Source organism: Natator depressus, chromosome 1 (genome assembly GCF_965152275.1).
Source record: "Natator depressus isolate rNatDep1 chromosome 1, rNatDep2.hap1, whole genome shotgun sequence".
NCBI lineage: Eukaryota > Metazoa > Chordata > Testudines > Cheloniidae > Natator > Natator depressus.
The window spans coordinates 272,122,523-272,148,220 of record NC_134234.1 but is presented as its reverse complement, the minus strand read 5'-3'; the positions used below and the strand labels follow the sequence as shown (position 1 = coordinate 272,148,220).

General features: G+C 41.8%; 1 pseudogene; it reads right to left on the bottom strand.

The window, feature by feature from the left end:
- Positions 1-9,323: 9,323 nt before the first annotated feature.
- On the bottom strand, positions 9,324-10,701 carry LOC141989391 (uncharacterized; annotated as a pseudogene).
- Between the last annotated feature and the right edge of the window lie 14,997 nt (positions 10,702-25,698).

Genomic DNA, 25,698 nt, shown 5'->3' with positions numbered 1-25,698 from the left:
ATAAAGAATGGGGGCACAGGACCAGGGGTACTAGGCACCTCCCCCAGTCATTTTTCTCAGAGCGTCGGGGCGCATGAGAAGAAGTACTACTCTGAATGGATGTTATATTGTGCCATCTCTACTTCTTATGGAGGACTTAGCACTAGGCGTTTAAGAGGTACAAGTAAATGAAAGGAGCATGACCACAAGTAGCAGGGTTATATGTTTAGTCAGCAGGACTCATGTCTGGGGGACACACTGCTGCTCCAGTCTCTATTTTAGTTCAGTGTGTCCTGAGCCCCCTGATTCAGCTGTCTCAACTTCCTTGTTACTAACCCCTTAGTTCTGCCCAAAGGACTAGGTGTCGGGGGATCTGGGGTGGGTAGGAGGACCTCGGCCCTCCTGCTCCACCAGCTCCCAGCCAAGAGCCCTAAGAGTGTGATATTGCAGGATGGCCTACACTGAACCCACCTCCTGCTCATCTTCCATGGGCTACTTTCCACCACACCCAGTGGCTCAATTTGGGGCATGGCTAATAGTTTAGTTATTGTTATTTGCTTCAAACCCCACAGTCTCACAACTGATGCAGGCAATGCTCTGGTGCTCATGCACATGGTTCTCCCTACCTCTTGGGTGATCCATAAAAGGAGTGGGGAGAGACTCACAATTGGACCTCCTCAGTAAGGGCTCCTCCTACTCCAACTGCAAGGCAGTGCTTCTTCAAGAAACACTTCTCTCCTTCCTGGGCAGCTGGAGCTCTCTTTATACTGCTCCTTTCCTCAGAAGCATGCTCTGCAGTGCCTGAGGGGTGGAGCTTTTCTGGACCAGTACTGATCCAGCCTCTCCCCTACCTCAGGTGTGGAGTTTGTAAACCCCATCACACTATGGAAGCCTATAGTAGTACAAGTGACATCCAACTGTATACCAACTTGCTTCATTATGATTAAAGAATTTTTATAAAATGAACAGTTTCATGAAAGAAAGAATGAATCTGATTGGCTGATGATATCTCTATGTAGATATCTAACTGCTAAAGTTAAGACTCAAGTAATCAGCAAATTAGAGTAGAAGCAGTATCTTTCAGCCAGTGCAGTTATACTACAGATCAAATCTCAGTGTCTAAGATATGGAAGATATTTAAGCCTTAACTTTGTAATGAGCTCTGTGAAAGCAGATCCCCAAGCTCATGAGAAGCCGAATTGATGTTAGTGTAGGGTGACCATATGTCCCCATTTTCTAGGGAAGAGTCCCTAGATGAGTACTGTGTCCTTGGGCAAACACTGTCCCTGGAAGAGTCCCTGGTTCAGGAAACTCATCCCTGAATACCCTTATTTTAATGTTTTGCATTTGGTTGATATGTCTAATGCATAAATGAATTATGCATTAGATTCACAATGCTTTAGACAGAAATATCCTGAACATTTATATTATTATTATGCATAATTGTTTTGTATTTAGTGTCTATGTGCAGCGGTTAAAATATAAGTTGCTAAAAAAAATTTGCCCTTCTACACTCTGCAACTAACATTTTCAGTCTTGGCTACTTTGCTGTACTCCCACCCCTGTGTTTCCCCAGATTGGGTTTACAAAATATGGTCACCTGTTTAGTGGGGCTCAATACAGGCATAAGAGTCAACCCATGTGCAGTCTATTGCAGAACTGGGATCTTTTAATCTGTAGCCAGAAAACACACCTAAGTTCTGTAAATCTTAGATGTATGTTAAAAATTTCAGCAGTGAAACAGACTGAACCATCCTTTTTTTTGGATTTTCAAAAGAGTAGGTATCAACTCACATTTTTCCACAAAAACGAAATGCATTTTGGCAGCTGAAAAATTAATAGTTTTCAGAACTTTAATGGGTATCTTGCACTTACTATATATAACAGCTGCCAACCCAATGTTCCTAAAGTACTCGACTACATATGCAATTTAGTTGGTGACGTAAGCGTGATTTTTATATATCACACACACACACACACACATGAAAAACCCTTTACTCAACCATTGAAATACAACCAAAGGAGGTAACATGTGGCCTTTGTTTTAACACTGCATAGCTGTTACAATATTATCCCACAAGTTAGGTCAGGTGATAAAGCCTGAATCCTATATCCAACAGGAACTGCAAGGGAATTCAGTCTGATAATAGATAATTGCCTATGTTGGGATCTGTCCAGTGCATCAGGGCTATGTAACGATGATGCCTCTGGTGGGACACAACTGAAAGTCTCCATTCAGGACAAATTGCCTAGATCAGGGCAGTTACAGTACAAGGCTGGGTTTCCTTTACCATTAAGGCATACCAAACCAGCCAAACAGAGAGGACTTTGGTCTCACCCCACTGGCTAACCATAGGTCATACAAACAATTCCCTTATACATTCCAGTTTCCCAGTATCACCACCAGTGCCACTCATTATGGGGATGAATGGTTATGAAAACCAATACCCCAGTAAAAGAAAAAAGGTTCTCCCGATCCCAAAGGACCACGCCCCAGACCCAGGTCAATATACAAGTCAGATCTTACCCACAAATCACGCTGTTGTCAATCCTTTAGAATCTAAAATCTAAAGATTTATTCATAAAAGAAAGAAATATAGATGAGAGCTAAAATTGGTTAAATGGAATCAATTATATATAGTAATGGCAAAGTTCTTGGTTCAGGCTTGTAGCAGTGATGGAATAAACTGCAGGCTTAAATCAAGTCTCTGGAGTACATCCACAGCTGGGATGGGTCATTCAGTCCTTTGTTCAGAGCTTCAGTTTGTAGCAAAGTCCCTCCAGAGGTAAGAAGCAGGATTGAAGACAAAATGGAGGGGTTTCCAGGGCCTTTTACATTCTTTCTCTTGTGGGCAGAAACCCCTTTGTTCTCCTGTGCAAAATCACAGCATCAAGATGGAGTTTGTAGCCTCCTGCGCAAGTCACATGTCCATGCATGACTCAGTTTGCAAGCCGACACCATTGTTTACATTTTAGTTTGAACGTTCCCAGGAAAGCTCAGATGTGGATTGGTGTCTCCCAAAGTCCATTGTCAGTTAAGAGTTTCTTAACTGGGCACTTACTGAGAATAGTCCTTTCTCAAGAAGATGACCAAATGTTTCAGTGAGGCTACTTAGAATCAAACACATTGAGATGCAAGTACATAGCCAGTATTCATAACTTCAAATACAAAAATGAAACACACATACAGACAGCAAAATCATAACCAGCAAATCATAACCTTGTCTTAGACACCTCACATGGCAATTTTTGTACATTTTATACAAATATATGAGTGGTTGCAACAATGATCTATATGGTCACAGTTTATTTCAATAACGTCACAGGCTATCATTCCTATTTTTGCTTAAAAGTGTTCAAGATTCAGCAGTCAAACCAATGTGCTCGCATAGGAAGCATCTTATTTCCTCCATAATTATTATGGATCTTTAATGACTACTAATGGTCAGGACTTTGCATTCTATCTCCTGCTCCTTAAAACAATGCTGGGATGTTCAGCGCTCATGAAGAAAAGTGCCATCTATTGAATCACTAACAACTATTCCTCTTTGCAGCCCACCAGTCTTGATTTTCTACTTCCTTGAATGCTGTTTAGAGACACAAGGTGGGTGAAGTAATGTATTTTATTGGACCAACTTCTGCTGGTGAGAGAGAGACAAGCTTTTGAGACACACAGAGCTCGTCTTTAGGTCTGGGAAAAGTACTACTCCCTGTGTCACAGCAAAAGTGGGGGTTAGTTGGTTACCATTATCTAATCCCTTCTTGTTTGTTCTATCATTGCTGAGGTGTTAACAGACCACTCTCCTGATGAAGTGAGCTGTAGCTCACAAAAGCTTATGCTCAAATAAATGTGTTAGTCTCTAAGGTGCCACAAGTACTCCTTTTCTTTTTTCTCCCTTACAGTATGTGCTATCTACTTATGCTAAACAATCTGTTCCACTTTGCCTTTTGCTGTGAGGGTGGGAGTACTTTTCCCAGAATCTGTGTTGCTTGAAAGCTTGTCTCTCTCTCATCAACAGAAGTTGGACCAATAAAACATATTACCTCACCCAGCTTGTCTCTCTAATATCATGGGACCAACATAGTTACAACGACACTGAATTGCAAACTTTTTAGTCATTTACACCTGTGCAAAGCCTAGGAAAACACTACCACCAGTATGAGAAATGAATTTTGATTAGGTAGCATTTTGCCCATGTATAATTGACTGCAACAGGTACAGGACAATGGAGGGCAGCTATGTTTTCTTTGCAACTCTCCCATCCAGATATTAATCATTCCAGCCATGCTTAACTTGGGAGTTTTGGCAAGATCACACAGTCTGAATGTCTCTTTAGCCTTGATTACAGTAAGCTAATGAATTGGTAAAAGTAGCATTTGGAGACTAGGCTTGTCAGGGAGTACAGTGCAAAACTCCTATGAAAGTCTTAGAGCAGTTAGGTTACAGGCAGAGGCATGGAGTAGTACCTTCCATTTTAATGTAATGCTGATTCTTGATGTATATTTTCTTATAGCCAGGATTAAAGCTTCTGCTGAAAAGACCTGCCATCTAGAATCTAATAATTACCATTTTGAAATATATGAAAGCATCACAATTAGGATTGACATCATCTGACACCATTTCATTCTTTAACTGTTATTGGAAAAGTAATCATGCCCACCTTATGTAACTTGCACACATCTGAATGATTGCAAGACAAGCAATCATTTGTATACTTAGTAATTCTGATACATTTCTAAGATTTTTTCCCTTTTTCTCTTGGTTAGTTATAAATAGTTCTTTTAGAGCAATCTGTAATAGCTATTCAAAAATCTGAAATGGAGAATTAATTTGCTAACAAACAGAAATCCTCTCTTGCTTCTTTTATATCACACTCCAGCCAAATTGGAATAATGTAGATTAAAATCCCCCCTTATCTTTTAATCTTCTCTCTAAAATTTGAGTCAGTAATTGCAAAGAAAGAATAAGACAATATTAAGAAACTTTAAATAACCAAAGGACATGAAGAAAAGAAAATCTTTAAATGCTTATACACAAGTGCTAGGAGCTTGGGTAATGAACAAGAGGAATAATGGGGTGATTCATGTGATTTAAATGTTAAAATCAAAGGTGATTTCCTATTTAGGAAGGATTGAGTGGGAAAGGGGGGCAGTGGAGTGGCAAGATATAATGCACAAGATGGAGTAGTAGTTAATGTCTGCTATAGACCTTCAAATTACACTACAGAACAGGATGACCAGCTACTTACACACCTATCTCTAATATGTAGGGGGGAAAGCTGCATGGTCATGGGGGACATCAATTTGAATCACATATATTGAAGATCTCATTCTGTCAGTACTGAAATATCCTTGGAATTTCTAAACATTACAGGATAACAATTTCCTAACTTAAAAAGTGTTGCATCCAACATGAGGGAATTCTGTGTTAGATCTCATCTTGACAGGAAAAGAGGAATTGGTTACAGAACTAAAAAAAAGCAATGGTAGCTTAGGTACAACTGATCATGACTTGATCACATCTGTAATGTGCAAATACAATAAAGTCCACACCAGTGATAAATATGCACACCCACACACTGATTTAAAAGTTCTAATTTCACTAAGCTGAAAACAACTTATGAGCCAGATCAGCTGGGAGGAAAAAAAATAATCAGGAAAATGTGAAAGATAAGTGGGAATTGTTTAATAACACTTTGCTAGGACTCCAAAATTCCACAATTAAAGAAGAAGGCTATATTGGTTTAAAAACCCCATCAACTTGGTTTGAGTGGGAGTGAAGGCAGCTATAAAATATAAACAAATGGAAGAAAGAGAAATATGACAAATGGAAGAAAGAGAAAATGACTATAACTCAGAAGATAGGAAATGTGGAAAATTGATAAGGGAAGCAAAGAGACAAAAGGAGAAATCTCTGTCCAGCAGAGTGAAGGAAAATTAGGAGGGTTTTTATTAAGTATATTAGGAGCAAAAAGAATTCTAACAATGGTACTGGTCCATTACTAGGTAGAAAATGTTCTAGTCCTCATCTCTGTCTAGCAGTGAAATTGAAAGAAAACCAGGTCCACAATAAAAACTTTGCCTTTCTTCTACCCTTTCTGAACTTCCACTTTGTGTTTATATCACTTCCATCTAAACATGGCACACACACTATTCCTGTTTCTGAAAAGAATGTGGACCCTTCTGGGGGCATCACTGCTTTCCTGAAGACCAGAAATATGACATCTACAATGCTCCTATGGTAGTATCCAATAGCTCGTGAGGTTAGTTTCTTAAAATCCACCTAGTACATTACACAGTATCGTCAAGTGAACCATCAAGAAACCTTCAACCAAATATACAGTTGACAGCTTCTAGTTATACTATCAATAGCAGATCCCAAAGTTACCTTGGTTGCACAGCATCAATAGATTCTGGGTCAGTTGCTAGCCCCCCAATAATGCTGCCTTGTAGTAAGTATGGCTCAGTGGTCTTATCTAAACAGGTAGATTAACTCTCAATTACCATCTGCTTGCCATTACTTGATAATTGAGCAATTGTTGTGTATGCGATGCTAAAAAGGCATGAATATTTTGTTTGAGGAAAAGTAAACACTAAGGATAATATGGTTGCTAAGGAAATTCAGTGTAGGCTAGGAGACTATTGTTGATATTATTGCCCTTTCTGGAGTACTATATTTTTTTTCATATACATATTTTTGTCTTAGATTCAGCAGATTATCTCTGCAAAGCATTATTTATTTTGTTTTTTACATTTAAACCATTCATGACCTTACCTGCTATGACACGTAATTAGTCCTGCCTTATGTGTTGGCAACATGAATGTATGTGTGTGTGAGAAGACACACAGGATAGCCAAGATCCTTATTCACTAATCAGGATTTTCATCTGGTCAGCTTTCTCTTATTATGTGTCTGTACAGCACCTAGCACATGGGACTCTGATCTTGATTTGAGCCTATAGGCAGCACCACAATATAAACAATTATTACCAGTACAAATAATAATAAAGCCTGATCTTATGAGATAACCGGATCAATTTCGAGACTGATCAGGAGGAGAGTGGATTTTATTTGAAGAGAAATTCTCAAACTTTTGAGGTCTGTCAATAATCAGTTGGCATGGCAGCATATTGGGAAGAGTTTTAGTGCTGAATATAGAAAGCAACAAAGAAATCATTTTCAGTTTTTCATAAATCAATGAAGAACTAAAGCTCCTTAACACTAACTGGATACTGCATTCTTCTTCACAATTTGTGTTTAAGCTGTTATGCAGTGGTATGGGGACTGATAGTCCTGTTCCATTAGGGCTCAGCCCTGAACACAAGTAAGCATATAAATTGTACTTTTAGCAATAGAAGTATAATGGAATGAGTGAAGTTATTCATGTGCATGTTTGCAGGATTGGGACCGTACGCCCTAAGCCTGTAAAGTACATAGAAACTCACAAAAAGGGCATGCCTACACTATGAAATGAGGTCGAATTTATTTAAGTCAACATTTAGCTTCTGATTTTACAAAATTGACGCTGCATGTCCACACTAGGCACATTGTGTCGGCGGAGCACATCCCCCCTACCATGGCTAGTATTGACTCACAGAGCGATACACTTTGGGCAGTTATCCCACAGAATCCTGGAATTCTGGGTTAGGCTCCTGGTGGGCCAAAATATTTTTGCGAGTTGTTCTGGGTACATATCGTCAGCCTCCAATGATGCACTTGCCTCCTCGCTCCTTCTGTCCCTGAAAGCAGCGGCAAACAGTCATGGTCGCGCCTAAGCCTGGGTTACTCGTGCAGATGCCGTCACATAGCAAGCGTGGACTCTGCTCAACTGTACAAGTTTGTGAGTGTCGCAAACACCTCACACATCGTCCTGTGGTATTTACAGAGCCTAGCCAGGAGCTGCCACGCGGAAGAATGTGATCCCATGCTGATAGCCATGCTGGAAACCATGGAATGGAGCAATTTGCACATGCTGGCGGCAGCAGCCGGGCTTGTTCACATGGTGGAACGCCGTTTCTGGGCCCAGGCCCACAGACTGGTGGGACCGCATAGTTATGCAGGTATGGGATGAGGAGCAGTGGATGCATAACTTTCAAATGCGTAAGGCCACTTTCATGGAACTTTGAAAATTGCTTTCCCCAGCCCTGAAGTGTATAAATACCAAAATGAGACCTGCTCTGAGAGTTGAGAAGTGAATGGCAATAGCGCTGTGGAAGCTTGCAACACCAGATTGCTACCGGTCAGTTGGGAATCAGTTTGGAGAGGGTAAATTTACCGTGGGGGCTGTTCTGATCCAAGTAGCCAGGGCAATCAATTCACTTCTGCTAAGAAGGGTAGTGACTCTAGGCAACCTGCAGGACATAGTCGATGGCTTTGCCGTGATGGAATTCCCTAACTACAGTGGGGTGATAGACGGAATGCACATCCCTATCTTTGCACCAGACCACCTTGCGAAAGACTATGTAAATCACAAGGGGTATTTCTCAATGGTGTTGCAAGCGCGAGTGGATCACAAGGGCCATTTCATCAACATCAACGTGGGATGGCCGGGAAAGGTACATGACGCGCATCTTTAGGAACTCCGGTCTGTTCAGAAAGCTGCAAGAAGGAACTTTCTTTCCAGACCTGAAAATTACCGTTGGTGATGTTGAAATGCCAATAGGTACCCCTTGCTCCCATGGCTCATGAAGTTGTACACAGGCAGCCTGGACAGCAGTAAGGAGCAGTTCAACCATAGGCTGAGCAAGTTCAGAATGGTGGTAGAATGTGCCTTTGGATGTTTAAAGAGGCACTGGTGCAGTTTACTCACTAGTTTAGACCTCAGTGAAAGCAATATTCCCATTTTTGTTGCTGCTTGCTGTGTGCTCCATAATATCTGTGAAAGTAAGGGGGAAACGTTTCTGGAGGGGTGGGAGGTTGAGGTAGATTGCCTGGCAGTCCATTTTGAGCAGCCAGATATCAGGGCAATAAGAAGAGCACATCGAGGCGCACTGCATCTCCAAGAGGCTTTGAAAACCAGTTTCATGAATGATTTTGTGTGACAAAAGGTGTGACAGTTCTGTGTGTTGTTCCTTACCAGGCTGCCCCGTTGTTTGCATGTACTGCCCTGTAAACTAACTCCCCACCAACCACAGCGTGCACAGTGAATAAAGAGCCTCTTGTCCTCAGTTCATGCATTTTTATTATGCTAACAAACACTGAACAGAGACAGCAATGAATAGCAACTCAGGTCTAAGGGCCTGATAACACAGGGCAGGAGGAGCAAGGACATATACCTTACTACAATTGCACTGTGTAGCAGTCAAAGCTTTGGGAATGAGAGCCTTCTGCTCCTGGAGTTTAGTTCAAGGGATAATGGAGCTTCTCCCCTCCCCCCACATTCTAGGACATCTGGGAGAGGAGGATATGGGACTTGGTGAGGAGGGCAGCTGGTCCATCATTGGGTGTAGCGGGACTCTAAGGTCTAGCTGCCTGTCCTGCATCTCAACCTGACGCCTCAACATGTCTATTTGCTCCCCGATAAGCCACAACATCTCCTCTTGCATGTTACACTCTTGTTCCCTGCATGCTTGTCTGCCCTCTTGGTCGGTGTGCATGCTCTCTGATGGTGTAAGCCTCCATGCTTTCAGCTCGGCCCTGTCAGTCTTGGAGGAATGCATCAAATCACAGAACATATCTTCCCTTGTCCGCTTTTTTTGCCTTTTAATCTGGGACAGCCTTTGTGCTAGGGTGGAGGAAGCACCCACAGACAAGGTTGCAGCTGCAGGGAAAAACATATATTGTTGAAAACAGAAGGTTAACTCTTGCAATGAATGAAATACCTCACAGCAGTAAATACATTCCCTGCGGTACACGGCCACATTTTGTCATTTAAAAGACGCACCTACCATAAGGTTCAACACATGGCAGAGTGCTGGGCAGCAGATTTTGGTTTGCAGGCAGGCACAGTGAGCACACAAGAAAAGGTAGATGGTGTCAGGGCACACCCAGGGACATTTTTTGGTGGGGAAACTATTGGCATATAAACAGGCTTTTCCAGGGAGCACCCTTTGCGTAGCTAGGCTGGCCGCCAACTGTATCCCAATTGTTTACCTCAGATTAAACATTAACCACAATTGCATTTAACCCCTGTAGTGTGATTATAACTGTGCACTCACCAGAGGTGCCTTCCCCGCCATCACAGTCCTGCACCAGTGGGTCGTAGGAGGGGATTGGCTCCAGAGTTAGGAAAAGGTGCTGGCTGTTGAGGAGAATGGATCCTCTGCTTTCCTGCTGTGCATTCCACTCCTCCTCCTCTTCCTCATCAACAATGTCCTCCTCGTTGTTGTCTGTGGCTGCCTGAGGCCCCTGGGAGGTATCCCTGGAGAGTGTTGGGGTACTGGTGGGGTCCCCGCCTGGAATGGCATGCAGCTGCTCATAGAAGCCGCATGTCTGCAGCTCAGAATCAGAGCGACTGTTCGCCTCCCTTGTCTTCTGGTACGCTTGCCTGAGCTCCTTTATTTTCACACAGCACTGCTATGTGTCCCTTGTGTAGCCTCTGTCCCCCATGTCCTATGCAATTTTGGCATAGATGTCAGCGTTTCTTCTGCTGGTTTGGAGCTCTGCCTGCACAGACTCTTCTCCCCACACAGCGATCATATCCAGGGTCTCCTGTATGCGCCACGCTGGAGCGCGTTTGCAGCCCTGGGCAGGCATGATCAGCTGTGCTGGTGAGCTCTCCATGATGATCAAACAGTAAATGAAATTCAAAAGTTCCTGGGGCTTTTCCTGTGTACCTGGCTGAAATGCAGTGGAGTTGAAACTGCTGTCTAGAGCGGCTATATTGGAGCACTCTGGGACACCTCCCAGAGGCCAAACCCATCAAATTACACAGTATTGTGTCTACACTACCCCTAATTCAACCCAGGAAGGTTGATTCTAGCGTTACTCCTCTCGCCAAGGTGGAGTACAGGCATCGATTTTACAAGGCCTTTAGTTCAGAGGAAAGGGCTCGGTAGTGTAGACACAAACATTATAAATTTGACCTAACGTGGCATATGTTGATCTAACGCTGTAGTGTAGACCAGGCCAAAGTGTTCTAAGATTTAAAATAGCTTCCCACTTTTATAATACCAGACTTTAACATTTTTTGGATGCTGAATGAGTTAAATGCTAATAGATACTGCTATAAAGTATACCTTCATTGTTTCAAAGTTGACATAGAACAGGGCTGAGTTGAAATATCTTTAGGGAGCTTTCGTTGATGTTCATAGGTTGTTAACTTTCTTTGTCACTCAAAATTTTTCCAAGACATTAATAGCCTCTGGAAATTAAAATATTTAATATAACTTGTAAATCACATTTTCCAGTTTTTGCACATAATACATCTTTTCAGCTGGACTTTGTTTCTAAATCATTTGCTTATTGTGGAGTTTTAGCTAACTGAGTCTGGCCTAAAGCCAGTATCTGATGATGTATTTTTAGCTATAAGAAAAGGCAAATAATAAATGTCATTGTCACTAACATAATAGGAAATATGATGTCACTAATGGTCATAAATTAGACCCTTACTATTGACTAGTGAAACCCCCTTGTCAAAGGAACAAGAAGTGGGCAGTCCTGTTCTAACAAGCTTTTAGAAAACTCTTCCCAGTAGCTAACAGGAAAAATATTCTCACAATTTGTCTTGCAAGCTTGTCATCTCTTGGTATAGAACATAATGATAATTTGAAAATTTTGCAACATTTCATTTTTGTGATGGCTTTTAATAGGACTATTTAAAATAATTACAAAATCTAAAATTTGTTTGCTTTCAAAACAAGGGGTAGGTGTTTCTTTCAGATCACATCTGGAAATGAGATGAGGTATTTCAAAAAGACAGAAAATGGTCTCTTATTTTCAGGCAAAAGACAGCTTAGTTTATGAAAATTTTCGGCTGATCCTGTAGAAAAACATCACAAAAAATAAAAAAAATAAAAAAAAAATCATATTTTAAAATGTGCATATTGATCAGAACAGCTCAAATCTCTGTGAATCTTAACAGAGCAAGAAGTGTCTCATTAAAGTGTCCAAAACTATTTATCTTCTATGAAGCTTCCAATGGAGGATTCTAGAGGTAGACCCAAACAAAACCCTGGCTCCAAACAACACAGAACATTAGCAAAGTTTGTATTCAGATCTGAATTTTGTGGTTCAGACACATTTTAAATATTTTCCAATGTGGTAGCCAGTTTAGTTATTTTCAAATGTCTGAAGTGATTGGACATCTCTTGGAGATCACCACATCTATTTCATCTTATTAAATAGATTCATTTATGCTAATATTATTGTATTTGGGCAAAAATAATTTGATCTATTCTGAATATTGCTTGATGGATCAAATGTAGCCCTTCTGTAAGCAGACAAGTCTATTGAAGCCAGTTGATTTACACCAGTGATTTAAAATACTTTTCAAGAATACAATGAGACTTCATTCTGATAAGAAAATGTTTACTATTAGGGATAAAATAGACATGATATAAGTTGCATCACATTCCCTCAACCATGACTTGTTATTTCCATTGGGAATAGTAACTGGAACTGTGACAATATCGTCATCATCCTCAGCGATGGACTACTAATATATATATAGTAACTGGAAAAGTCCATGAAATTTGCGATGGGCATCAAAAATGGTAATTTATTTCTGTTGATAAAACTCTATGTATTCAAACATCTAACTCAAACGTGTGTTCCCACCACTGGATTAAATGACAGAGAGCTCCTGCATCAGTGAAGCCAATGAGAATTTGCACAACATCTTAGGATCAGGCCCGGAAATCGAGACTGACCTCCAAATTAAAAGTGCAGTGGTCACACACTATTTCTTCCATTTGGAAAGATTTTACCAGTTGGATAGAGATTTCCTATACCTGCTGAGGGAGATGGTGGAACTAATACTTTGTCAAAATGGAAGAAAATTTCAGTGCAACTATTGTATTTGATAGTAAATACTGTATTCATGCAATAACTCTTTGGGAATTTTCCATTGGCAAATGGGGGGCTGTTTCTTAGCTATCTGTTACTTTCACTCTTAGTCAGCAAACTACATCAGTAAAATATTTAGGAAAGGAACAGCCTACAGATATGATAGTAAATATTACCAACACATTCATTCGATTGCTGTAGGGCATGATGCATCACACACTATTGTGTACTTCACTCTTATTTATAGCTCATTTCATCCTCATATGTCAACATAATCACTTTACCCATGGAAAAGAAGTTACGTTAGATTTTTAAAAGCCTGAGATTAGAACTACTTCAAGAAAAAATAAGGAACCAAAGCCCGGAACACTTGCACATGTCAATGATACTAGCATTTGTGCTTAGCACAGTTAAGCTCTAATCAGGATTGCGGCCTTTGAGCACTACTGTAATACAAATAAGTATTAATAATAGTAGTTACAAGTGAGGCCTATTCAGGTAAAAGAGTCAGGGCTAGGCCCAAGGAAAGTCATCACTTGGTTGTATTGGAATTGGTTTAAATCAGGGATATACCTTGCCTGTTCTCTTTGAAAATCATTTGGCCAAATACATATTAAGGGATAATGAAGCAAGCTTCTCATTAACTATGATGTGACTACTGCTGCTCCATAATAAGAGCTATGCTTACTATTTTCTACTTTTGTAAAGGCTCATGTGAGTTTTTAGGGCAATACCAAGAAACAAGAAGTGCACGGAAGTGAATCTTGGCTTTCCAACAAAAAAACAGGAGCATTCTATAATTTTAGAAAGAGACTGGACTGGATTTTGAGGCGCTATCTGTGAAGGAAGACATGGATCCTTAGGAATGTATCCATAAACTACATGGCACACCTGAGGATGGGAGCATATGACAGCTATGCAGATCAGGGAGATTTAGCAGTAGGGGCATCTGGGAAAGTTTTAGCAAATGCAGGATGGTTATTTAGTCGTCCCCCCCATTTCCCTCAGTTCTATAGCTGGGAAATGATAATAGTTTAATTGACTAGAAAGGGGACAGATAAAATTGTGGCAGTTGAGAGCGTGGTTTTGGTACCCCATAATTTATCCTTCTAGGTGGTGATGAAGAGGCAGAGTCAGCTACCAAATAGTTGATATCTACTTAAAAGTCCTGTCGACAACTAGAGGTTCCCAAAAGTACAGACTCCACCCCTCTGTAACTATCCACATCTAGAGCAGACACTTGGCTAGGGATACCTTATAAATATGCATTAAAGTATTGGTTGGTTTTAAAACCTTGTCAGTGTTCAAGGGGAGTATGATGCCTGCTGTTAGAAGAAGCTGGACCTGATTCTGTTGGCCACAGCACAGTGAAAGAGGAGCAAACAGCAACGGAATATAAGCACCACAATGGAAAATTCCACCAGATGTACCATAGTATGAGCAAACAGCTCTTCTGGAATAAAAACAAATAGACACATTCAGCCAATCTGGAGAGAAGGATGATCTTCAAGGTTAAGGTACTGGAGCCGGGACTCAAAAAAACCTGATTTCTAGTTTTGGCTCTGTGTAGAAGATGCACAAGCACCAATAGTGCTGCCTAGTGGTCAAGCAGTTGTTGGCAAGATGTCTTACCGTTGAAGGACAGTCGTGTCCCTCAGCATCCTCCTACCCCAGGGGTTTCCAGTCCTCCCCTTTAGCACAGGGACTTTGAGGGCAGGGCCCTTGAACAGTCATAATCTTTTCCAGAAGGCCTCTCCCAAGAGGAGAGGGCTCTTGTTGTTGTACTGTCCTCTTAGAGTGGGTAGGGGAACCCTGCCCCCCCCCCCCCCGCCAATTCAGGATCCGCTCCAGGGCCCAATGGTGGGTAGCTACACCCAATGCCTTGAGTTCCTGGGCAGAACTTCCTCTCAGAGAAGCTGTCTTCTCTCTCCTACTGCCTGCCTCTGAACTGCTTGCTCCCCTTTCTAAAGCCCTGCCTCCCACTTGTGCAAGTTCTGCAGGTGTGTCTGCAGTGAGGCAGCCTGGTGCCAGAACTGTTCCTTAACTCCTTGCTCTCCAGCGTGGGATCTGTATACCTCATCACACTCTGCCACGGACTTCTTTGAGCAAGCCACTTCATACCTCTGTGGGTCAGTTCCCCGCCTTGTGTTTGCAGACTGCATTCTGTTCTCCTGCATTTTGTCTGGCTTAAATAAGTAGAATGTAAGCTCTTCATGTAGGGCTGTCTCTTACTGCATTTGCACAGCAGCTAATCCAACAGGAGCCAAATATTGGTTGGGGCCTTTAGGAGCTACAATAATAAGTCTGATTGGATGAACATTTGCAGGGGCAGAATTTTAAATTTCATTTCTAGTTTGACAATGTCATCATCAAGTTCTTTGGCAGGTAGTGTAATCACTTTTACCTTTAGTACAGTGCATGACCTAAGGCAATTAAATGTTAACAGCATCACAGACCAATGTCTTAATGTGTTTGAATATTATCTACCTTAAACAACCGGCTACCTTGAATTTGTATCAAGCTGGCATTGATTTATTTAGACATTTCAATTCCTGACATTCCATTAATAGCATTGCTCCCTTCATTCCTGCCAGCTTAATCATTGTATCAAGTGTTGGCATAGCCAGGTTGGTCCCAGGATTTTAGAGAGACAAGGTGGGCGAGGTAATATCTTTTATTGGACCAACTTGTGTTGGTGAGAGAGAGACAAGCTTTTGAGCTGATAGAGCTCTTCTTTAGCATGTGAGAGAAAGTTGGTTCAATAAACTAATACCTCATGGCCACCTTGCCAGCTTAATCATTGTTGAGCAAATGGATGAGTTGTCTTGATTTGTCAGTTTGATTTGTCTCTTGTTGTCGTTGGTTACATTTCCTGTAAAACCACTAATTGTAATCCCACATATATTAACATAAATATGAATTTTGCCTATGACTTCAGTGGGAGCAGGAAAATATAGATATGAATGTTATATGATGTTATGTACATTTCTCTAAAAAAAACGTTTTAATCTATTTAATATTAGACATTGCCTGTGGCAAGCCAACCTCTTCCTCCACACTGGAGAAAGAAACCTGCAGAGTTCCTCCAGATCATTTTGTCAAGGGTAAGGGCAAGGTATGCTCGTCCAATGGAAGAAGGAGGCAGCCACATAAACTTTGAACCTGCCTCCTTATATAAGTTCCACAGGGATCTGCTGGTGAAAACAGAGAAGGGAGCTCCGTGCTTTTGCACCATATCCACTGTCCTCCTGCCTATATCGGCTCCCAGACACCTCCTGAGTGGGGTTCACTCTGCAGAGGGGACAAGCTAACACAGACTTAGGCTGCATTAACTTTCCTGCTTATTCCTCCATTGGTTGCTGAGGGTGGTAAAAAGAGAATTAAGTGACTAGTGGCCCCATTCCTAGTCCAGGAATGGTGTCAGTGAGCTTGGATCATGGACCTATGGAGCTCCAAAAAGGGAAGTCACCTCTTTGTACAGAGCTACAAATGTAGTAAAGAATAAAATTGCCAGACATAGTAAAGAATAAAATTGTCAGACACATAGAAGAATATAAATTGTTGTGCATTAGTCAACATGGTTTCTGTAAAGGGAGATCATGTTTTACTAATCTATTAGAGTTCTTTGAGGGGGTCAACAAACATGTGGACAAGGGGGATCCAGTGGACATAGTGTACCTAGATTTCCAGAAAGCCGTTGACAAGGTCCCTCACCAAAGGCTCTTATGAAAATTAAGTTGTCATGGGATAAGAGGGAAGATCCTTTCATGCACTGAGAACTGGTTAAAAGACAGGGAACAAAGAGTAGGAATAAATGGTAAATTTTCAGAATTGAGAGGGGTAACTAGTGGTGTTCCCCAAGGGACAATCCTAGGACCAATCCTATTCAACTTATTCATAAATGATCTGGAGAAAGGGGTAAACAGTGAGGTGGCAACATTTGTAGATGATACTAAACTGCTCAAGATAGTTAAGACCAAAGCAGACTGTGAAGAACTTCAAAAAGATCTCACAAAACTAAGTGATTGGGCAACAAAATGGCAAATGAAATTTAATGTGGATAAATGTAAAGTAATGCACAGTGGAAAAAATAACCCCAACTATACATACAATATGATGGGGGCTAATTTAGCTACAACTAATCAGGAGAAAGATCTTGGAGTCATTGTGGATAGTTCTCTGAAGACGTCCACGCAGTGTGCAGCGGCAGTCAAAAAAGCAAACGGGATGTTAGGAATAATTAAAAAAGGGATAAATAAGACAGAGAATATCTTATTGCCCTTATATAAATCCATGGTATGCTCACATCTTGAATACTGTGTACAGATGTGGTCCCCTCATTTCAAAAAAGATATACTGGCATTGGAAAAGGTTCAGAAAAGGGCAACTATAATGATTAGGGGGTTGAAACGGATCCCATATGAGGAGAGATTAAAGAGGCTAGGACTTTTCAGCTTGGAAAAGAGGAGACTAAGGGGGGACATGAGGGGGGATAGAGGTATATAAAATCATGAGTGGTGTGGAGAAAGTGAATAAGGAAAAGTCATTTACTTGTTCCCATAATATAAGAACCAGGGGCCACCAAATGAAATTAATGGGTAGCAGATTTAAAACAAATAAAAGGAAGTTCTTCTTCACACAGCACATAGTCAACTTGTGGAACTCCTTGCCTGAGGAGGTTGTGAAGGCTAGGACTATAACAAGGTTTAAAAGAGAACTGGATAAATTCATGGAGGTTAAGTCCATTAATGGCTATTAGCCAGGATGGGTAAGAAATGGCATCCCTAGCCTCTGTTTGTCAGAGGGTGGAGATGGATGGCAGGAGAGAGATCACTTGATCATTACCTGTTAGGTTCACTCCCTCTGGGGCACCTGGCATTGGCCACTGTTGGAAGACAGGATACTGGGCTGGATGGACCTTTGGTCTGACCCAGTATGGCCGTTCTTATGTTCTTATCTTGGATAATTATGAGTAAATTGCTGCTGATGGGGTCACACACTTGTTATGCTCAATTTCATGCTCATAGAAGATAGTTGTTCTTCATCCATGCAGAACTTACATTTCATTTATTACACTAAATCTGTACGCAGGCATCATAAAACAAACGGCACTGAACGCTTTCTGGCCACTGCATCATACAGCAAGATATATGCTCAGACGAATCTTGTTGATTTTCAAAAAAATTGGAAAGCATTTAAAGAATGACTGCTCCAGATCCCTACACCACCTCAGATTTATATTGGTACCTATCAAACTGCGTGTAACTGAAGTGAGGCATGTTTTTTTTTAAAAAGGTTAAAGCCCAATGCCATTCATTCCATGTGCAATTTGCATTCAAAATTTGTTTCTTTAAGATGAACTATAGGTAGAAATCAGAGTAATTTCAAGACTTGATTTCCCTCTATGGTCAAGTAATTAGAGACACAGGTTTACAGGTTTGTTCCTGCAAGGCACAAAAATTACAGGTGGAACCTCACCTTGGCAAACATGTCCCATTATGGTAATGTACCTTTATAAAACCTCTTTTTCATTACATCTCAAGTCTTAGCATTTCTGATAGGGACTAAGAGGTTAAGAGATCCTGCAGAGCTAGCACTGATTAGCGGGGGGGAGGGGAGCCTTTTAGAAAGTACCAGTGCTTTTGTTAAGAAAGTGACAATATTTTCTCTCTTTTTCCCCCCTTGATGGTTGCTAAGAAAAAAGATTTCAGGCCTATAAGCTATGCCATACAAAGATACTAAATTGTTCATCCTACTTTGTGTCAGCATCTGCCTATGAAAATTGTCTCAGAAGTGTTTTTATTGCAATCAAGATATGTTAGAAAGACGTTAAGTATTGACCCTGTCTGTCTCTTTGCACTTGGTCATTGACTGACCTCCCAGCTCTGAACAGCCAGACCGTTTCTACACTTGTTTATACCGGAATCGCTTTCCATAACAAGGTACAGCTTGACATCCGGGATCTCCTCCACACTTGCAAGATAAGGAGGACATTTGGATAACTGAGAATAGCTAAACATTAATAAACGGAAAATAGACTGCTGTACTACAGTCCACAGGAGTGAAAATCACATGTATCTAATGGTCTATCATTTCAAAATGCTTCCCTGGAATATAAAGCAAAAGTTGTACCGAAAACAAGAATTGTACAAGAGGTATGTAGTTTCAGTTTCAGATTTTGGTTAATCAAGGAGTTTACCCATCCAAAAAATTAAAACTATTTAGTAGCATCACAAAACTGCTCATATATCTTTAAGCGAAATTATATTTTGTTTCTAAAGCACAATCTGTGTAAATAGTGCTGGGCATCAAGGAAGCTGTACCTCTTTAACTATAGATAAAGCAGTACAACTCCCATAATATGGGCACAGTTCTAGTGGCTTAAAGGTATTTTACACAGGTATTGCTTACTCCTCTTCCCATACAGCAATTTTCTACACAGCAGAAGTGTAGAAGGTTGCCTTGCAGTTGCGTGCTTAATTAGCGAGGCCTGCACAACTCCTGTCAGTGCTTGCCAGAGCTCAGCTCTGTCAAGGAGGCAGGGTCAAAGCAAGAGCCAGCCAAGGAAGAATGGACATGGTAGATAGATCCACATAGCAATCACTATCCACCTTCCACCTCCACATAGCTGGTGAACTCATGCTCCTTTCCATGCATTCTGAGAATCCAAGTCACTTGGATTATGTCCTAGAATCCAGGATTTGGATGTTAGTTTATATGTTACCCGTAACAGTCCTGTCTGTTCTGTATATAAAAACAAAGATACTATTTTTTATTTAGATAACATTTTTCAACTCAAGGTACATACAGCATCACTGAAACACAGAAATCTCTGGAGCAGGGCTGGTAGCTAGCACTACAGAGTAGTTTCGGGAAGAGAAATAGCGCTCAGAAATACCAGGGACAATACTTAACTTTACAAAGAAAAAAATATATCCAATGTCTACGCAAATCATAGCAACTTTGAAGAGAAAGGATGGCTTAGTGGTTTCTGTGCTACCTGGGACTCAGGATACAGGGGGGTCAATTCTCTGCTCTGTTACAAATGTCCTGTGTGACCTTGCACAAGTCGCTTATGGTAGGTCTACACTGCAGCTGAGAGCAAACCTCCCATTCTGGGTAGACAGACTCATGCTAGCAGGACTTGAGCTTTCACCCATGAAGTGCTAAAAGCTCGCAAGCCCCTCTGACCCCCTAGGCTTGAAAGCCTCAGCCCTGGCCTGAGCCACAATGTCTGCACTGCTATTTTTTGCATGCTAGCTCTAGCCCTGCTAGGACAAGTCTGTCTACTGGTAGATAAGAGGCATGCTCCCAGCTGCAGTGTAGATATAACTTTAGGACCAGATTTTCAAAGGTATTTAGGCTCCTAAAGATGCAGACAAACAGCTAATGGGGTTTTCAAAAGCACCTAGGAGCCTAACTCTCATTGAAAATCCCACTGATGCCTGTCTGTATCTTTAGGCCCCTTTAAAAATCTGGTCCTTTATCTCTGTGGCTCATTTTTCTGTGCTGGGGTATACAAATCCCACAGTGGACAACAAGGGTTAAGAAGCTGCTCTGGGCACAGCCAGCACCACCCTAGGACACCTGAAAGACATGCACAGGTTGGAGGCGAAGTTTAAAAGGGAAGCAGAACCGCTCAGGTACTATGGAAGCAGGGACCATATGAGTACCATAGGTATTCCATCTTTCATCCAAAAGACATCTCAATGCAAGAAAATGCACGATACTCAATAATCTATATTGAAAACAATGAAGAGCTGAGTCAACCTGGCTAGGCTATGAATTTGTAGTCATAGGGAGTCTACAAAGATCAGACTTGATATTTATGGAATAGAATGCTGAACCATCCCCTCTCGGATGGGATCAGGGAAACATTGCATATATGCTTCCAGGGTGGATTAAAAATACAAAGACAAACAGAAATGGCTGCAATAAAAGCACTTCATTATGCTGATAAGAAAAGGGATACTGTTTTCCTCTGCTTGTTGTTGCCGAGACTACATTTTTGTCTTCTTATCAGCAGAGCATAATAGATAGGAGGTTCTTCTCCTGTTCCCCAATTAGTGACATACATGTTCTTCCGGTGGACAGCTCTAAGAAGAGCACCCTTCCCCTTGACATCACTGCACTAGTACAACATAAGTGCAGTCTAAGTGAATGTCTGCACCCTGGAGACTATACTGGCATAGCTATGTCAGATGCAGCCTAGATGTAGGTGTAGACATAGGCACAGGAAGTAGGGGTGCGGTGGGGTGCTGCAGCACCCTCAGGTTTTATGCCTGGCATCCCGGCCACCGATCCCACACCCCTGCTGTCCAGGGTCCTGGCCGCCGGCCCTGCGTCCCTGCCACCCGGGGTCCTGGCCGCCAGCCAGCTGCTGCCCGGGGGCTCCGTTGTCGGCTGCAGGGTCCTGGCAGCTGGCTGCGCTGCTACTGGCATTCTGAAGCAGCCTGGGCCCTTGTGTTGCTGTTTATTGCAACGCTGCCCACAGAACTCCTAGCAGAGTTGTGTTGGAAAAATCTCCCATTGCAGGGAAAGAAACAAGGCCACCTGCCATCCCTAGAAATGTTTGGGAGAGGATTGCAAAGTTTCTCCATGAAAGTTTTGAGATTGCTCAAGCAGATAAAAGGGACATCCTCGTCAGATGAACAAAACATTCTGCATTGGGAGAATTGTGGTTCCTCCCCTGTTTAGCCCCACAAGCCAAAGAATGGAAAAGCAGATGTTGCTTCTACCTCTTTCTTCTACCTCTCTCTGAGTGCAGGACTCTACTCTGGTGTGAACTGTAATTCAGACTGCCAAACTATTTTTTTAAATTGCATAAGCAATCAAAAATTACTGCCATTGTTATCTAAACACAGAGATGGGATGGGAATTGTTTTTAAATGGGGAAGAAGGGTGGGGAGGAGGGGAAGGTTTGGGGCAACAAAAAGGTAAAACATTCGTACAAGGATAATGCATATACACACATGAACTCCCTTCACCTTCATTAGCAGACTCATCTGTGCTCACCTGGCAGGACTGGTTTGACTCTGCTGGAGTTTCAAAAAGCTCCTGGCTTGCTGAATGGTTTGCATCTCCCTCCAGTCCCCTTACCGACTGTGTACTGCAGGGGTCTCCACATCAGGCTCGTAGAAATGCCCACAGTCATATACAAGATGTTGGTGGAGTCCACACCAAGTATGGCAGGTAGTTCATTGTAGAAGTGGCCAATCTGTGGGGTGGGCCAGATTTGTTTTTGGCTTCCCTTTGCCTTCTGTCAAAGTTCCTTTGCTTTCATGCGGCACTGCTGCTCCTCCCTGTCATACCCCCTTTCAACATCCTCTGTGCCCTCTGCACGTAGATGTCTATACCTCTTTTGGTGTTCCTTAGTTGTGCTTGTCACTATCTTCTCCCCACAGGCCAATAAGATCCATGGCTTCTTTCCTGCTCCAGGCAGGAGTAGCTCTCTGTGTGTGGAGCTAGCACAATCGATTCCTCACAAAGGTGGGTTGGTCGGTGTGCACTCCAAGGTGGGCAATCATGAAAAGGCATTTCAAAAACACACTGCTGATTTTAAGGGAGGTGGGTGGTGGGCTTCCAGTTTCTGTGACCTCTGGGAAGTGGAATTTGAAAGTGTGGCTGGAGCAGCCAGTGTTGCAGGGACAAGGGCATTGTGGGACAGCTGCAAGAGGACTTTTAGGGATGACACAGGTAATTCCGTGTTTATACTTGCACTGCATAGACTGATGTAGGTTGCCTGTGGCTCTGGGGAGGTGGTGTTATTGCATCACTGTAACAAGGTGCTTATCTTGGCGAGAGACAAAATGAGGAGTAGATACATGCACAATGGTTGAAACAAGTCAACTTAGATCAACTGAACTTTGTAGTGTTGACCAGGCCTAGGTTCCCCTTTGTATGAACTAAAGTTTTGAAAACTAAATTAATTAAATCTGGGTACATGAGAGTAGATCCCCATGTCCAACAAATCAGTGCTCAACAGAGGGTAGGTGGGAACAAAGGTGGTCGGGAAGCTTGAGTGGGGGTTTGGGTCCCTGCTTCACTAGTCTGAAATGGGAACAATATTTCCTATTCATACCTAAGAAGAGTTGATAGTTAACCTCTTAACTCACTGCCTGCCCCCACCTATAATAGCCTTTGTTCAGTGATAGAGACAGTGGCAATATTTGAACTGGCAACATTGCATTAGTGACACATCTGGTATATGGGACAGCACTGGCCGTATTTACAGGCTTTACTTCATGTGCTGGATACTTTTCCGGGCAGCACCAAAGCACTTAGCAAGATGCAAGAACCAGAAACCGGAGTTTAAAGTAACATGGAGATCCAAGATTTTAAGAAAAAAAATCCTCTTTTTCCCCTCTTACTCTATATTTACTTATATTTTGAAGGAAAACACCGAAACAAATAACTTGATATATAGAGAATAGTTGAGGAAGACACCGTATAACTAAAATAGCCATGGCAGGAGCCACTAGATAGCATTGTTCAATAGAGCCTTACAACTTTTTTCTTAGCATGGAAGCAGTGTACAGTCTTAGGAGTAATACTGGTCATTTTGTTGATAGCACTTTTTTTCAGGGGCTGGGGAGGGGAGCTGTTGTACACAGCAGAAAAGTTTGCTCCTGCCTTAATCTCTCCAACTAGAGTCAAATCTTGGGGCTTCCTTGGAACTGGGCCTGGAGTTTGGGCTGAGATCCCTGAAAGAGTGATTTATTTGAGTGCCAACTACACATACTATATACAAAAAAAGCCAGGAGTACTTGTGGCACCTTAGAGACTAACAAATTTATTTGAGCATAAGCTTTCGTGGGCTACAGCCCACTTCATCGGATGCATAGAATGGAACATATAGTAAGAAGATATATATATATATATATATATACATACAGAGAACTTGAAAAAGTGGAGTAAGAGGCTAATTAATTAAGATGAGCTATTATCAGCAGGAGAAATCAAGATAATCAAGATGTTCCATTTAGACAGTTGACAAGAAGGTGTGAGGATACTTAACATGGGGAAATAGATTCAATATGTGTAATGACCCAGCCACTCCCAGTCTATATTCAAACCCAAGTTAATGGTATCTAGTTTGCATATTAATTCAAGCTCAGCAGTTTGTCATTGGAGTCTGCTTTTGAAGCTCTTCTGTTGCAAAATTGCCACCGTTAAGTCCTTTACTGAGGGGCCAGAGAGGTTGAAGTGTTCTCCTACTGGTTTTTGAATGTTATGATTCCTGATGTCAGATTTGTGTCAATTTATTCTTTTGCGTAGAGACTGTCCAGTTTGGCCAAGGTACATGGCAGAGGGGCATTGCAGGCACATTATGGCATATATCACATTGGTAGATCTGCAGGTGAATGAGCCCCAGATGGCGTGGCTAATGTGATTAGGCCCTATGATGGTGTCACTTGAATAAACATGTGGACAGAGTTGGCATCGGGCTTTGTTGCAAGGATAGGTTCCTGGGTTAGTGGTTTTTTTGTGTGGTGTTGCGTTGCTGGAGAGCATTTGTTTCAGGTTGGGGGGCTGTCTGTAAGCGAGGACTGGTCTGTCTCCCAAGATCTGTGAGAGTGAGGGATCATTTTTCAGGATAGGTTGTAGATCTTTGATGATGCGCTGGAGAGGTTTTAGTGGGGGCTGAAGGTGATGGCTAGTGGCGTTCTGTTATTTTCTTTGTTGGGCCTGTCCTGCAGTAGGTGACTTCTGGGTACTCTTCTGGCTCTGTCAATCTGTTTTTTCACTTCACCAGGTGGGTATTGTAGTTTTAAGAATGCTTGATAGAGATCTTGTAGGTGTTTGTCTCTGTCTGAGGGATTGAACAAATTATGATTGTATCGTAGAGCTTGGCTGTAGACAATGGATTGTGTGGTATGTCCTGGATGGAAGCTGGAGGCATGTAGGTAAGTATAGCGGTGGGTAGGTTTCCGGTATAGGGTGGTGTTTATGTGACCATCGCTTATTAGCACAGTAGTGTCCAGGAAATAGATCTCTTGTGTGGATTGGTGTAGGCTGAGGTTGATGGTAGGATGGAAATTGTTGAAATCGTGGTAGAATTCCTCAAGGGCTTCTTTTCCATGGGTCCAGATGATGAAGATGTCATCAGTGTAGCGCAAGTAGAATAGGGGCGTTAGGAGGCGAGAGCTAAGGAAGTGTTGTTCTAAGTCAGCCATAAAAATGTTGGCATACTGTGGGGCCATGCGGGTACCCATAGCAGTGCCGCTGACTTGAAGGTATATATCCTCACACCTTTTTGTCAACTGTCTAAATGGGCCATCTTGATTATCACTACAAAAGTTTTTTTTCTCCTGCTGATAATAGTTCATCTTAATTAATTAGCCTCTTACTCCACTTTTTCATGTTCTCGGTATGTATATATATATCTTCTTACTATAAGTTCCATTCTATGCATCCGATGAAGTGGGCTGTAGCCCATGAAAGCTTATGCTGAAATAAATCTGTTAGTCTTTAAGGTGCCACAAGTACTCTTGTTCTTTTTGTGGATACGGACTAACACAGCTGCTACTCTGAATACTATATACAGTGTTGCAATACAATGTAAATAAAAAAAAAAGTTACACCAAGAAAATACCCAGACTCCATATCACTGATTTCTTCTCTGCCAGGAGAAGAGACCGACCTTCAGGGCCCGATATCTGCTCACCATTCAGAGGGTCAAAATTATATTAGTAACTGTTGATTTGTAGAAGTATTAAAGTTATAGTAGGAATGTATAGCTGATGCTGCATGTAAAAACACATAATCAGAGCA